This window comes from Manis pentadactyla, chromosome 2, assembly GCF_030020395.1.
Source record: "Manis pentadactyla isolate mManPen7 chromosome 2, mManPen7.hap1, whole genome shotgun sequence".
In the NCBI taxonomy this organism is placed as follows: Eukaryota; Metazoa; Chordata; class Mammalia; order Pholidota; family Manidae; genus Manis; species Manis pentadactyla.
In genome coordinates this window covers 33,987,006-33,999,628 of record NC_080020.1, presented here as the reverse complement: position 1 = coordinate 33,999,628, position 12,623 = coordinate 33,987,006, and positions in this window count along the sequence as shown.

The following is a 12,623-nucleotide window of genomic DNA, read 5'->3' as shown; positions in this document are numbered from 1 at the left end:
AGTGTGCATGTCCTTTTGTTTCAGTCAGAAGAGCTGTATTACCCTACACTAACAAAACCCTCAACATTTCAGTGGCTTTACAAAGACAAGAGTTTGTGTCTTACTCCATAACGTGTCTGTGAGGTGGCAGAAGTGCTCCAGGTGGTGTAGACCCTTGGGGAGCTAGGCTGATGGAATAGCCCCTGTCGGACCTTCCTGATGGTCATGGCCGAGGGACGGGGCTCTGGCAGGTTGCATGTTAACAATGACACTTCCTGGCAGTGGGCGCCCTTCCCCTCATCACCCCTTCTCACCCACATGAGACGCTGTGGGAGTTCAGTCTAATCCCGTGGCCTGGAATAACATACCAGTGCTGTGACTACAGGCCACAGCTGAAGCAGCACTTCATTTTATTTGTACATTATTCAAAATGTGGACTCATGCCTGCGAACGGTTCGAAACACACCGGTTGAGAACATCTCACTTAATTTGCTGGATGACAGTATTGTGTAATGTCATCTCTTTCAAATTAACTGTTGTCTGGAAATTATAATAGTTTCCAACTCACTGCCAGACTTAATGACTTAGACAAAGTTTAACCACCTAGTTTGCACTACTGAAAACAAAACTAGACTGTATTTCCTTTCTATTGTTTGATCAAAATTAAGTGAAAAAATCACATCCTTTTTGGGCCCTTCTTAGTCCACTTTTCCTGTCCATTTAATGGTTTCCACTGCTTTTCAGACAGCGCATACATGTTTTCATTCAGGATTAGTTTTCTTTTAGAAACTTTGTCACCTTATGAACTTTGACATCCAAGTTCATACTACACAATCTAACCCCTCATACTAGTCACATGTTCCCATGTTTTGTTGTCTTTCCTAATGTAAGACTTGTTGCAGCTCTGTAAGTCAGGTTATTTGTACAGCATGTCTCCAGAGGTGCGATTTTAACACACGGGACTGCACGTGAGGCTCCTGGGGTCCGTCATGAGGGCTTCCCTTGTTTCCTAGTGTGCCATAATTTCATGAACATTTTACATCAGGAACACTCTGCTTTCCCACAAGGTTTTGACATGGTGTCAAATGTGAATTGATTTCTTAAAGGAGAAGGAAAAATTTTGTAGTTTCCAAAGTTTAGGAGGGAGAGCTTTTTTCTATGGCTGTGGTAATGGGACAAGAACATTATGGAGATGTAAGCATTAACAACTTATGTGCCAAGTTTGAAACAAAAAAGGCTTAAAAAAAATAAGGGGTTTGCTTCCACTCTGGCTTTCATAAAAATAGTTTATCCAATGTTAGAATCATGGCAAGAAATGAAGGGATGAAGGTAGGAATTAAATGCTGTATGATTTTTAAACATTTTCCCTCATTTTTTTGAACTGCTTATTATTTGTCAAGTATTTAAAAAGAATAAAAATCACTCATGATCTCACTTTTGGAATTAGTCTTTTCAAGTTACTTGGATGTTGGGTGATAGAACTCCTCATTGACAAGCACTCCCCAACCTGGGAGTTGTTTTCACCTCTCTTTTTAAACTCTACAGCCCATCATTCGGCTTCTGCAGTTCAAATACATCCCAAACAATTCTGTAGTTTGTCAGTAAAGCCACACCTGTTTCTCCCATCTTTGAGCATAAAGAATTCTATGACTTTTAAAAATAGGGCTACAGGAAGTATTTGCTTAGAAAATAAAAATGCCAGAAGCAGCTTTTACAATTAGTTCTTGTGGTTAGAACTTGAAAAACACTTGCTTTCTCTCCTTCAGTGGATTTGACCTTGGCTTGCAGTGCAGTACAGAGTAAAGGTAGGACGTTTCTAGTGGAAGACTAGGTGAGCTCTGCTGTTAACCATGCTTCTGGAGTCTATTCATTTTCCTTGTTCTTATTAACACTCATGTTGGTATTCGTTTACTAATCAATTTTTTATGAACCTTGGCTGTTTGACCCTTAATTTTTCTTTCTATTCATATTAGACATAAGCAACTCCTTGCTTTTCTATTGTTTTGTATGTTCTAAGGTTAGAATGGCTTCTGACTAGCTGGAAATAATAAACTTCATGAATGTACAAGAAATTTGGAGTCAATTCTAAATGGTCTACTCTATTACTTTCCAATTGAGAACTTGCCAAACTGAAGTCATGTCTCTGAGCAGCAGCAAGTCGGCTAGTTTCCTTTGATGATCCTTTATCAGCCCCCCTGGATTTAGGGAAATAGGCTGTAGAAGAGGTAAGAGGAGCCTTGATCTTGTTTTCTTTGGGTAAATTCCTAGGAGCAGAATTCCCAGGTCAAATTATATTTCTTCTCCTTTAGTTTTTGAGGAACCTCCATACTGCTTTCCACAATGGTTGAACTATTTTACATTCCCACCAGCAGTGTAGGAGGGTTCCCCTTTCTCCACATCCTCTGGGCTCTGGGCCGTAACTGTTCTTCCCTTTTGAGTTGTGTGATCCTCGGCCAGCCTTGGTTTTCCTGGGCTTCAGCCTCATCTAAAAATAATGATCTCTGAGGTATCATTCTGCTCTTAAGATTTTGTCCATCTGTATTTTTAAACCTTTACTACTGAGTGATGGGCTTCATGTATTTTTGTATGTGCTCTGCCAAATAATAAACTTAGCTAAGGTTCAGTTTACGGATGTGTTCCCGATGCCTGGCATAGGCCCGAAGCTCTGCATCTACTGAGTGACAGTTGAATTTAGGATGTGACTCCTCATACAAACCCCATAGTTCAAAATGGGCAGAGAGTTCTGTTCTAGAGGGAGAGAGTGTAAGTGTAAGGTCACAAGCCAGCTCAACAAGGTGATTGCCACAAAGGGCTTTTTTTAAAAGTGTCACCGATACACAATCTTATGAAGGTTTCACATGAGCAACATGGTCTGACTATATTCACCCATATTATCGAGTCTCCCCCAATGCCCCGCCACAGTCACTGTTCATCAGTGTAGTAAGATGCCACAGAGTCACTAGTTGTCTTCTCTGTGCTATACTGCCTCCCTGTGAACCGCCCCCCCCCATGTGTGCCAATCATAATGCTCCTCAATCCCCTTCTCCCTCCCTCCCCACCCGCCCTCCCACACCCCTCCACTATGGTAACCACTAGTCCTTTCTTGGAGCCTGTGAGTCTGCTGCTGTTTCATTCCTTATTTTTGCTTTGTTGTTATACTCCACAAATGAGGGAAGTCATTTGGCACTTGTCTTTCTTTGCCTGGCTTATTTCACTGAGCATAATACCCTCTAGCTCCATCCATGTTGTTGCAAATGGTAGGGTTTGTTTTCTTTCTTTTTTTCTTATTACTACTATCCTCTTTTATTTTATTTTTTAAATTTTTTGTTAAGGTAGTATTGATATACACTCTTAGGAAGGTTTCACATGAAAAAACAATGTCGTTACTACATTTACCCATATTATCAAGTCCCCACCCATACCCTAATGCAGGCACTGTCCGTCAGTGTAGTAAGATGCCACAGTCACTATTTGCCTTCTCTGTGCTACACTGTTTTCCCCGTGATCCCCCACACCATGTGTACTAAACAAGGTGTTCTTCTTAAATGGCTGAATAATACTCCATTGTGTATATGTACACCTTCTTTATCCATTCATCTACTGATGGACACTTCAGTTGCTTCCATGCCTTGGCTATTGTAAATAGTGCTGTGATAAACATAGGGGTGCATATGTCTTTTTGAATCTGGGATCTTGTTTTCTTTGGGTAAATTTCTAGGAGCAGAATTCCCAGGTCAAATTATATTTCTTCTTTTAGTTTTTGAGGAACCTCCATACTGCTTTCCACAATGGTTGCTATTTTACATTCCCACCAGCAGTGTAGGAGGGTGCCCCTTTCTCCACATCCTCGCCACATTTGTTGTTCCTTGTCATTTGGATGGTGGCCATCCTAACTGGTATGAGGTGATATCTCATAGTGGTTTTAATTTGCATTTCCCTGATAATTAGCGATGTGGAGCAACTTTTCATGTGCCTGTTGGCCATCTGAATTTCTTCTTTGGAGAAGTGTCTGTTCATATCCTCTACCATTTTTTAATTGGGTTATTTGCTTTTTGGGTTTTGAGGCATGTGAGCTCTTTATATATTTTGGATGTTAACTCATTGTCACATATGTCACTTATGAATATATTCTCCCATACTGTAGGAAGCCTTTTTGTTCTACTGATGGTCTCCTTTGCTGTACAGAAGCTTTTTAGTTTGATGTAGTCCCATTTGTTCATTTTTGCTTTTGTATCCCTTGCCCGTGGAGATGCATTCAGAAAAAAGTTGCTCATTTTTATTTTCAAGAGATTTTTGCCTATGTTTTCTTCTAAGAGTTTTATGGTGTCATGACTTACATTCAGGTCTTTGATCTATTTTGAGTTTTCTTTTGTGTATGGAGTTAGACAATACTCCAGTTTCATTCTCCTACATGTAACTGTCCAGTTTTGCCAGTAACAGTTGTTGAAGAGACTGTTGTTCCCCATTTATATCCATGGCTCCTTTACCATATATTAATTGACCACATATGCTTGGGTTTATATCTGGGCTCTCTATTCTGTTCCATTGATCTATGGGTCTGTTCTTGTGCAGTACCAAATAGTCTTGATTACTATGGCTTTGTACTAGAGCTTCAAGTCAGGGAGCATAATCCCCCAAGCTTTATTCTCCTTCTCAGGATTGCTTTGGTTATTTGAGGTCTTTTGTGGTTCCATATGAATTTTAGAACTATTTGTTCTAGTTTTTTGAAGAATGCTGTTTGTATTTTGATTCCTCCTATTCATGAGCATAGGATGTATTTCCACTTACTGGTGTCTTCTTTAATTTCTCTCTTGAGTGTCTTGTAGTTTTCAGTGTATACGTCTTTCACCTGTGAGGGGCTTTTGATTGTCTTAATGAATTCAGGTACAGAACTCAGCGCTTCTATTACAGATTACCAATCTGGGACATTTTGGTGTAATCTGGGCTGATGAATTTTGCTTTGCTTTATTGTTTGGCTTCAATGGTGCACTTTTAAATTCTTTAAAAAGCATTTGAATTAGTTATTAACCACTTAAAACTTGCAAGCATATACATACAAACTCAATGTCTAGCTTCTCTTGGAAAGCTGGAGGTCTCTCCTTCCTGACTGGCAACAGTTGGCAGGAGCTGAGTTAGGCTGAGTGGGTTTTCTAATTTACCCCCCAGTCCCCTCCTCACCTCAACTTGCTCCTGAAAGTTAGATTGTCATCAAACTCTTGTGTCTGCATAAGAGATGCTGTGATTACCAGGCAATTTTGGCTTCTTATTTCATAAGATTGAATAGTGCAAATATTCTGTATTGATCAAAGTGAAAAATTAAGAGAACTGGAAACGATTTGGGTAAATCTTGTGTTCACTTGTGAAAAAGAATCCTCTTATTTTCACTTTTCTTTAACTACAATAGTCAATAAAAAAATCAGTAATCAAGTGTTTCATCTGAATCTATTTTCAACTTAGGGTCTACACTTGAATTGTGTGACTCTATGATATCGACAAGTTGTTAGATGAGCCTAGGGTTTTCTTTGTTGGGCATTGGAAGCAGGTGGAAAGCTTGTGAGAAATGGAGATGCCTGGGCCGAACCCCCAGAATCTGACTGGGTAGGTTTGGGGTGGAGCCCAAGTATTTGTTACAAACTTTGCAGATGATTCTGATCCCATTGAAATGTAAGAACCTTTGATCTAGAGCAAATACTCCTGCTATTTGGGCAAGAGGGTGTTCCTTGTGTTTGAAACTACTGCTTGTGCAGAAGAGGATTCTTGGAGAAGAAATACACATGAAGACGTTGGCCTCTGAGGAACATTTGTGGTTGAGGACAGCAGCAGATGTAAGAGCTCATGGGGTGTCTGCAGTGAAGCAGTGAAGCTGGGCAGCTCAGCTGTGCTGGTGCACGTGTGAGACCTGAGCCTGCCTAGCATCCATTTTGGTTGATTAACCACCCAGAAATGTCTGAAAATATTTTTATTTAAAGGCAAAACATGGGCAGTTTTTTTCCCCACAAGCATACAGAATTGAAGAAACAGAGAATTTTGGGAGTAAACCAGTCTTCAAAGATCTAGATCACTTGTCCTGTGTTCCAAGAGAGCAAATTATTCAACTTGTCCAAGGCCACACAATGACGAAACTGGGAAGCGTGCTCAGATCTCCTGAATTCCAGGCTAGTGCTCTTTCTACTACACCTGCTCACCTCAAAAAAAGTATCCAAATGCCCCTGTTGGTTGTGCTGCATCCAGAGCTGTTGCTTTGTTAAATTTAATGGTATATGTGAGCTTTGGTGAAAAGATGGAGCAGTGAAAATTTCTGGGCTATCATAATATTTGAAACTCTCAATTTGACATCAAATTTTTGGTGAATTGCTTAAAAACAGAAAACAGAGAAAATAAATAAAAGTTGAGATGCAGAATAAATCTTAAAATATGGCAAGACACAGCCCATCAAGACTTGGAAGGTGGAGGCTTTTGGCTATAAAATGTCCTTGTGCTATTTATTAGGAAAATGTTTTCTGAGTAGCTAAAGCCACAAATCATGCAGACCCAGTGATCACACTGTTTGTGGGAACAGGTGAGAAGTTTTCAGGCTGGGAGTCAAGTCTTCGTTTAGACAATTTAAAAATATAAAACTGCTTCCTTCCCAAGAAGAGCATTATGTCACTCAGAGAGGCAATATGTGAGAGATTCATACCATATAAACATTATAAATTCCCATGTTTCTTTTTTTTATTTAATTTTGTTATCATTAATCTACAATTACATGAAGAACATTATGTTTACTAGGCTCCCCCCTTCACCAAGTCTCCCCAACACACCCCATTACAGTCACTGTCCATCAGCGTAGTAAGATGCTGTAGAATCACTACTTGTCTTCTCTGTGTTGCACAGCCCTCCCTACGCCCCCCCCACCACATTATACATGCTAATCGTAAGGCCCCCTTTCTTTGTCCCCGCCCTTATCCCTCCCTTCCCACCCATCCTTCCCAGTCCCTTTCCCTTTGGCAACTGTTAGTCCATTCTTGGGTTCTGTGATTCTGCTGCTGTTTTGTTCCTTCAGTTTTTCTTTGTTCTTATACTCCACAGATGAGTGTAATCATTTGGTACTTGTCTTTCTTTGCCTGGCTTATTTCACTGAGCATAATACCTTCTAGCTCCATCCATGTTGTTGCAAACAGTAGGATTTGTTTTCTTCTTATGGCTGAATAATATTCCATTGTGTATATGTACCACATCTTCTTTATCCATTCATCTACTGATGGACATTTAGGTTGCTTCCAGATCTTGGCTATTGTAAATAGTGCAGCGATAAACATAAGGGTGCATCTGTCTTTTTCAAACTGGAGTGCTGCATTCTTGGGGTAAATTCCTAGAAGTGGAATTCCTGGGTCAAATGGTATGTCTATTTTGAGCTTTTTGAGGAACTTTCATACTACTTTCCACAATGGTTGAACTAATTTACATTCCTATCAGCAGTGTAGTAGGGTTCCCCTTTCTCCACAACCTCGCCAACTGTTGTTGTTTGTCTTTTGGATGGTGGTGATCCTTACTGGTGTGAGGTGATATCTCATTGTGGTTTTAATTTGCATTTCTCTGATGACTAGCATGTGGAGCATCCTAAGAAAAAATTCCCCTGCTTCTCTCTAGTTGTTTAATACATCTTTTCCAAAATCACTAGCCTTGCCTAAATTACTCTGGCACTCCTCTCTCTCCCTGAAAAAGACGGAGGCACAGCTGAAATGTTAAGGAAGCAGTTGTCTTTGTTTTTGTTGTTGTGAACTATATTGTACAACTCACAGAGAAGGGAACTTAGCAGACTGGAGCCTCTGTGGTGGAGGGGATTGATTTTAAAAAGTCGCTTGTGTTACGATGTATGTTGGCAATGGAAGGAAGCCATTTGGCTGAGCTGATCTGTATCACAATAACATTTAAAACTTTTAATCTGTATTTTACAGGCCAATACCCTGCCTTCATGCCATTGCCATTTATCTTATGGGTTTAGGTATTTGTAGTTTCTTCCACATTTAAGAAAAAAAAAGGAAATAATAGCTCAAAGAAATGATCCCTAAGAAATGCGTTGTGTCCAAGTAGTGACCCTATAGCATCTTACTACGCTGATGGTCAGTGACTGTAATGGGGTATGTGGTGGGGACTTGATAATGGGGGGAATCTAGTAGCCACAATATTGCTCATGTGATTGTATATTAATGATACCAAAATGAAAAGAAAAAAAGAAATGTGTCATGTCTAGAGCAGAAAGGGGCAACCAAAATAACTTGGGGGAAGAAAAAACCAACTTTAAGAAATCTTTATATAAAAAAAGACAAAGCAGAATGAACTACTCAGAAAAAGAATATTTTAAATAAAATATGGAGCACACATGTTTAAGTCCCAAATGCAAACTCAAACTAACATTTTGCTGCATCAAATGTCCTGCATTCATATAACATTATCCTTGGAAAGCAGAGGCAGGTGGAATTCAGCAGACTCAGGTTAGTGTGATGCATTACAATCTAATGTGCAGGTACAGTTAACAACACACCGTGGCCATTGTGGGACATGGACTTTGAGGATCCCCTACTAACCAGCCCCAGCCTGGTGGTGACACAGGATCGGTGTGTGCGTAAGCATTCTCACGGAATCGCCCAATCCTTCCAGTGGCTACAGCCATGTTTTTAAAGAAAGTTCATTAGGGTCTGAGAATTAAAGAACTATCCACCCTCCCTTTCCCCTTAGGGACTGACCGCAAGGCCTGATAAATGAACCCTACATTCTAGTTAACTGAGCTTATGTGTCCAGGTTTTCCAAACAGCTGAATTGGTACCCAAAAGTAGCGCTACATCCTTTTTTACCTGATAATCTCTAACAAAATCTGAGCTAACCCTTGCCCTGCACTAGGAACTCTTTTAATCCGTGTACACAAAATAATCCCTTAACTCTTTCCTTTCTGTTGAGGCAGATGTTATCATCCACATTTTCCAGGTGAGGAAACTGAGGCACAGAGGAATTCAATGATTCGTTCAAAGTCCAAAGTGGTATTTGAACCTCAGCAGTCTGGCTTCGGAGTCTGCTCAGTCTTTACATTATGGTATGTGCCTATTCACAGACACGTGTTTTTAAGAATTTTTCGATTTTATCCTTAAAAATTGAAAAATGGTAGGGAAGACATCTAGGGGACTACATCCTGGACACATCTGTGTGTTGGGTCCTTTGCAGATTTCATTTGTTCAGAAGCCACCACAGATAATTTCTGCCAACCTTCTGTTCTTTGATATGGACAACTGATTTTTTCTCAGTTCTATGTAAAGTATTATAAAAACATAGCTTCAGCTGGTATCTCACCCCATATCCTCCCATCTCCAACTAGCTTGCCTTTCCTATGTCCCCATGGCATCTAATCAACACAGGCTTGCAAGTAACTCCTCGGCCCAGACACGGGCTCAATGCCAGCTTCAGGGCCTGACCCTGCAAGAGCTTTCATGATCCATTTGGAAGGTGCATAGTTAAATAGGAGTTATGAAGTGTGGCGAATTTCTTGATGGGAGTTCCACTTCCTTACTTACTGTGGCTGTTTGTGAAGTACACTGTGCTTAAGTCCAAAGGGAGTAAGACAGAGTTTAAGCCCTGCAGTTCCTGGATTCACTTTCTACCAAATGTGAGAAAACCTTCAATATTTAAAGCTGAGCGCAGTTGAACTCTTCCTGCCTTCTATGAGGCATGTTTTTCCCCCAAAGATAAGCTTTATCAACACTGTGGAGACGGGTTCTCAGAATCAAAGAAAGGCCGGGAGCACAGTGGCTCTCAAACTTTGCTGCAAAGCCAGCGGCCCACCTGCAGGCAGGCTGGTGGGCTGGGGTGAGACCTGGACACCAAGATTCTGAAAAGCTCCCTCGGGGATTCCTATGTGCACTAATGTCTGGGAATCCTGGTGCCCAGGAGACCAGAGCCGTCTGCTGTTCTGTCCCTCTGACGCTCTGCAGCTAGATCCCTATGGGCCCGGGGCCTTTCCACATGTCCCTGCGCTGCAGCACAATTTCCCCCACCTGGAACCTTGAGATTCTCAGTGTCCAACCTTCTCTTGAATCAGCCTCAGGCAAGTTGATCTCTGATTCTGCTGCCAGCCTTTGGGCTCAGACTTGGCAAGCTGGCACCCGGGAGCCCAATCTAACTAGCAAACTTGAATTGTTTTGCTGGAACAGTGTTTCCAGAACATTTGAGCCAATGTTTACAAATTGGAAGATTTCACATTTAAAAAATCTGCATTCATAAGTTCTCTGGACAAAGTCAAACCAAGTCCGTTCCCACTGTAATACTCAACAGGAGTTTAGGGACTCCTGCCCCTTAAACTGGCCTCTCCTCCCCTCTCCTAACTGCCCTCTAGTAATGCAGCTCGACGGGCCACTTTGTGATGATGGAAATGTCCTGTGCTGCCCTGTCCTCATGGTAGCCATTAGCCACAGGCGGCTTGGGCACTTGTAATGAGGCTAGTGGAACTGAAGAAATGAATTTTAAGTTTTATTTAATTTCCATTAATTTAAATTTAAATATGCATGGCTAGTGACCACCATATTGGAATGAGTCTAGCTGATCATTGCTGAGCAGAAGCGAATGTGTGATTTTTCCAAAGCATCCAGGAATCCAGATTTTCGGTGAAGTCTCTTCCATTTAAAAATCTGGTTCCATTTTTATAATATTGTGAAAAGCAAACAAAGCCCATTGGGGGCATGAATCATGTCCTGTGGCCACCCTTCGATGCTGTCCACACATTGAGTTAATGCACAGCTAAGGGTAAAGAGAAAAACACCTTGCACATCCGTAGATGGAGAGCTAAGGGCACAATCAGTGTACTGGGCTCTGAAATACAGCCTGGGAAAGAAACTTAGTAGCTGAGACTTTGAAATTTTCAAGTTCCTGTAAACAAGTCCACTCATTTACTTTGGTGTTTTTTCAATTGTTTTAAACAAATGACATTAAAAATTCCTTAAAATCTGATTTCCTTTTAAGTAACTTTTTTTGGATGTAATTTCAAACTTATGGGAAAGTTTCCAGAATAGTACGAAGAACCTCTGTGTACCCTTCACCCAGACTCACCAATTATTAACATTTTACCACATTTACTTTTCATTTTCTCTCAACACACACACACACACAATTATTTTTTTAATCACTTCAGAATAAGTTGCAGACATAATGCTGCTTTTATCCCTAAATATTTCAGTGTGCATTTTCTAAGACAATGACATTTTCTTACGTTATCACAGCAAAATGATCAAAAGAGCAAATGTAACACTGGGACAGTATTACTATTTAATCTGCAGTATCTAGTTCACAGGATTTTTCAAGTTTTACCAATTATTCCAGTAATGTCCTGTAGTACAGTTGCTTACAACTTTTCCCCAACCAACCCCCTGTGCAGAACCAATCCAGGATTATGCATTATGTTGAGTTGTCATATCTCTTCAGTCTCCCTAATCTGGGACAGTTCCTCATACTTTTATGACTTTCATAACATTTGTATCTTGAAGAGAAATAAATAACAATAGCAATAGATTTATGTACAGTATAAACTTATACATACGTATGGAATCTATAATATATATAACAGATTACATATAATGAATATGAAAAATATATAACCTATAATAATTATATAATGTATAGTATATGTAGACATCTCATAATATATATATATAATATATATGATATGTAATTTATAAATTATATCCTATAAGAAATATAATACACGCAATCTATATATAGAATATGTATTTTATATAACCTATAATACATTATTATATAATATGTACATGAATGCACTTATTCTTACATACTTTAATCAGTTGGGAGGAGGTCCTCAAAGGAGAAGGAACAGCAGGGCAAAGACAGGAGAGGCAGGAGAGGACATCGTTGGTTGGAAACCTAGAGAAATTTTGCATGTCCACTCTGTCCAATATGGTAGTTGTATTGACTATCTACATATATAAAAAATATATTGTACAGATTACAGATGACACAAGAATTCATGAATCCATACTAATAAATATACACAAATCTAATGAGTAAGAAAATAAGGAAAGCTCTTCTTTAGTAAAATGCTAATAAAAGTGTAAAAAGGAGTGACAGAACTAGAGAATTACCATTTTGCAACCAATTATACTAATAATTGATCAAGGCAAGAATTATCAATGAATACTAAAGCTAGTGGATGAAAGTTTGAAGAGGAAAAGGATATTTATATAATCTCAGTCTATTACACCACAAATCATTTATTGATTAGAAAGGAAAAGACAGTAAGTTTACAGTGGGTAAACCTGGCAAGTCCCATTTAAACAAGTAGTTGAAGTTAACGTCACTAATGAGGGGACAAACCATCGCATGCCTCCTGATATGATACAGTAAGGAGGGAACAACTGCACTTAGAGGTATTACTGCTAAGAAATAAATCTGTTCATGAGGAAACAAACAAGCCCCAATTGAGGGATATTCTATTAAATAATATTTGCTTCTTTTTAGGAGAAGCTGCTAAAGTAAAAGGTTGCATCAGGCACTGCATTATCGAGAACACCACTAGGTGTCACTGTGGTATTACAGTTTTACAAAATTATTTAGTAAGAAAATATAAATTCCTTTGTGGTCTGCGTCTTTACTTTGACACTGTT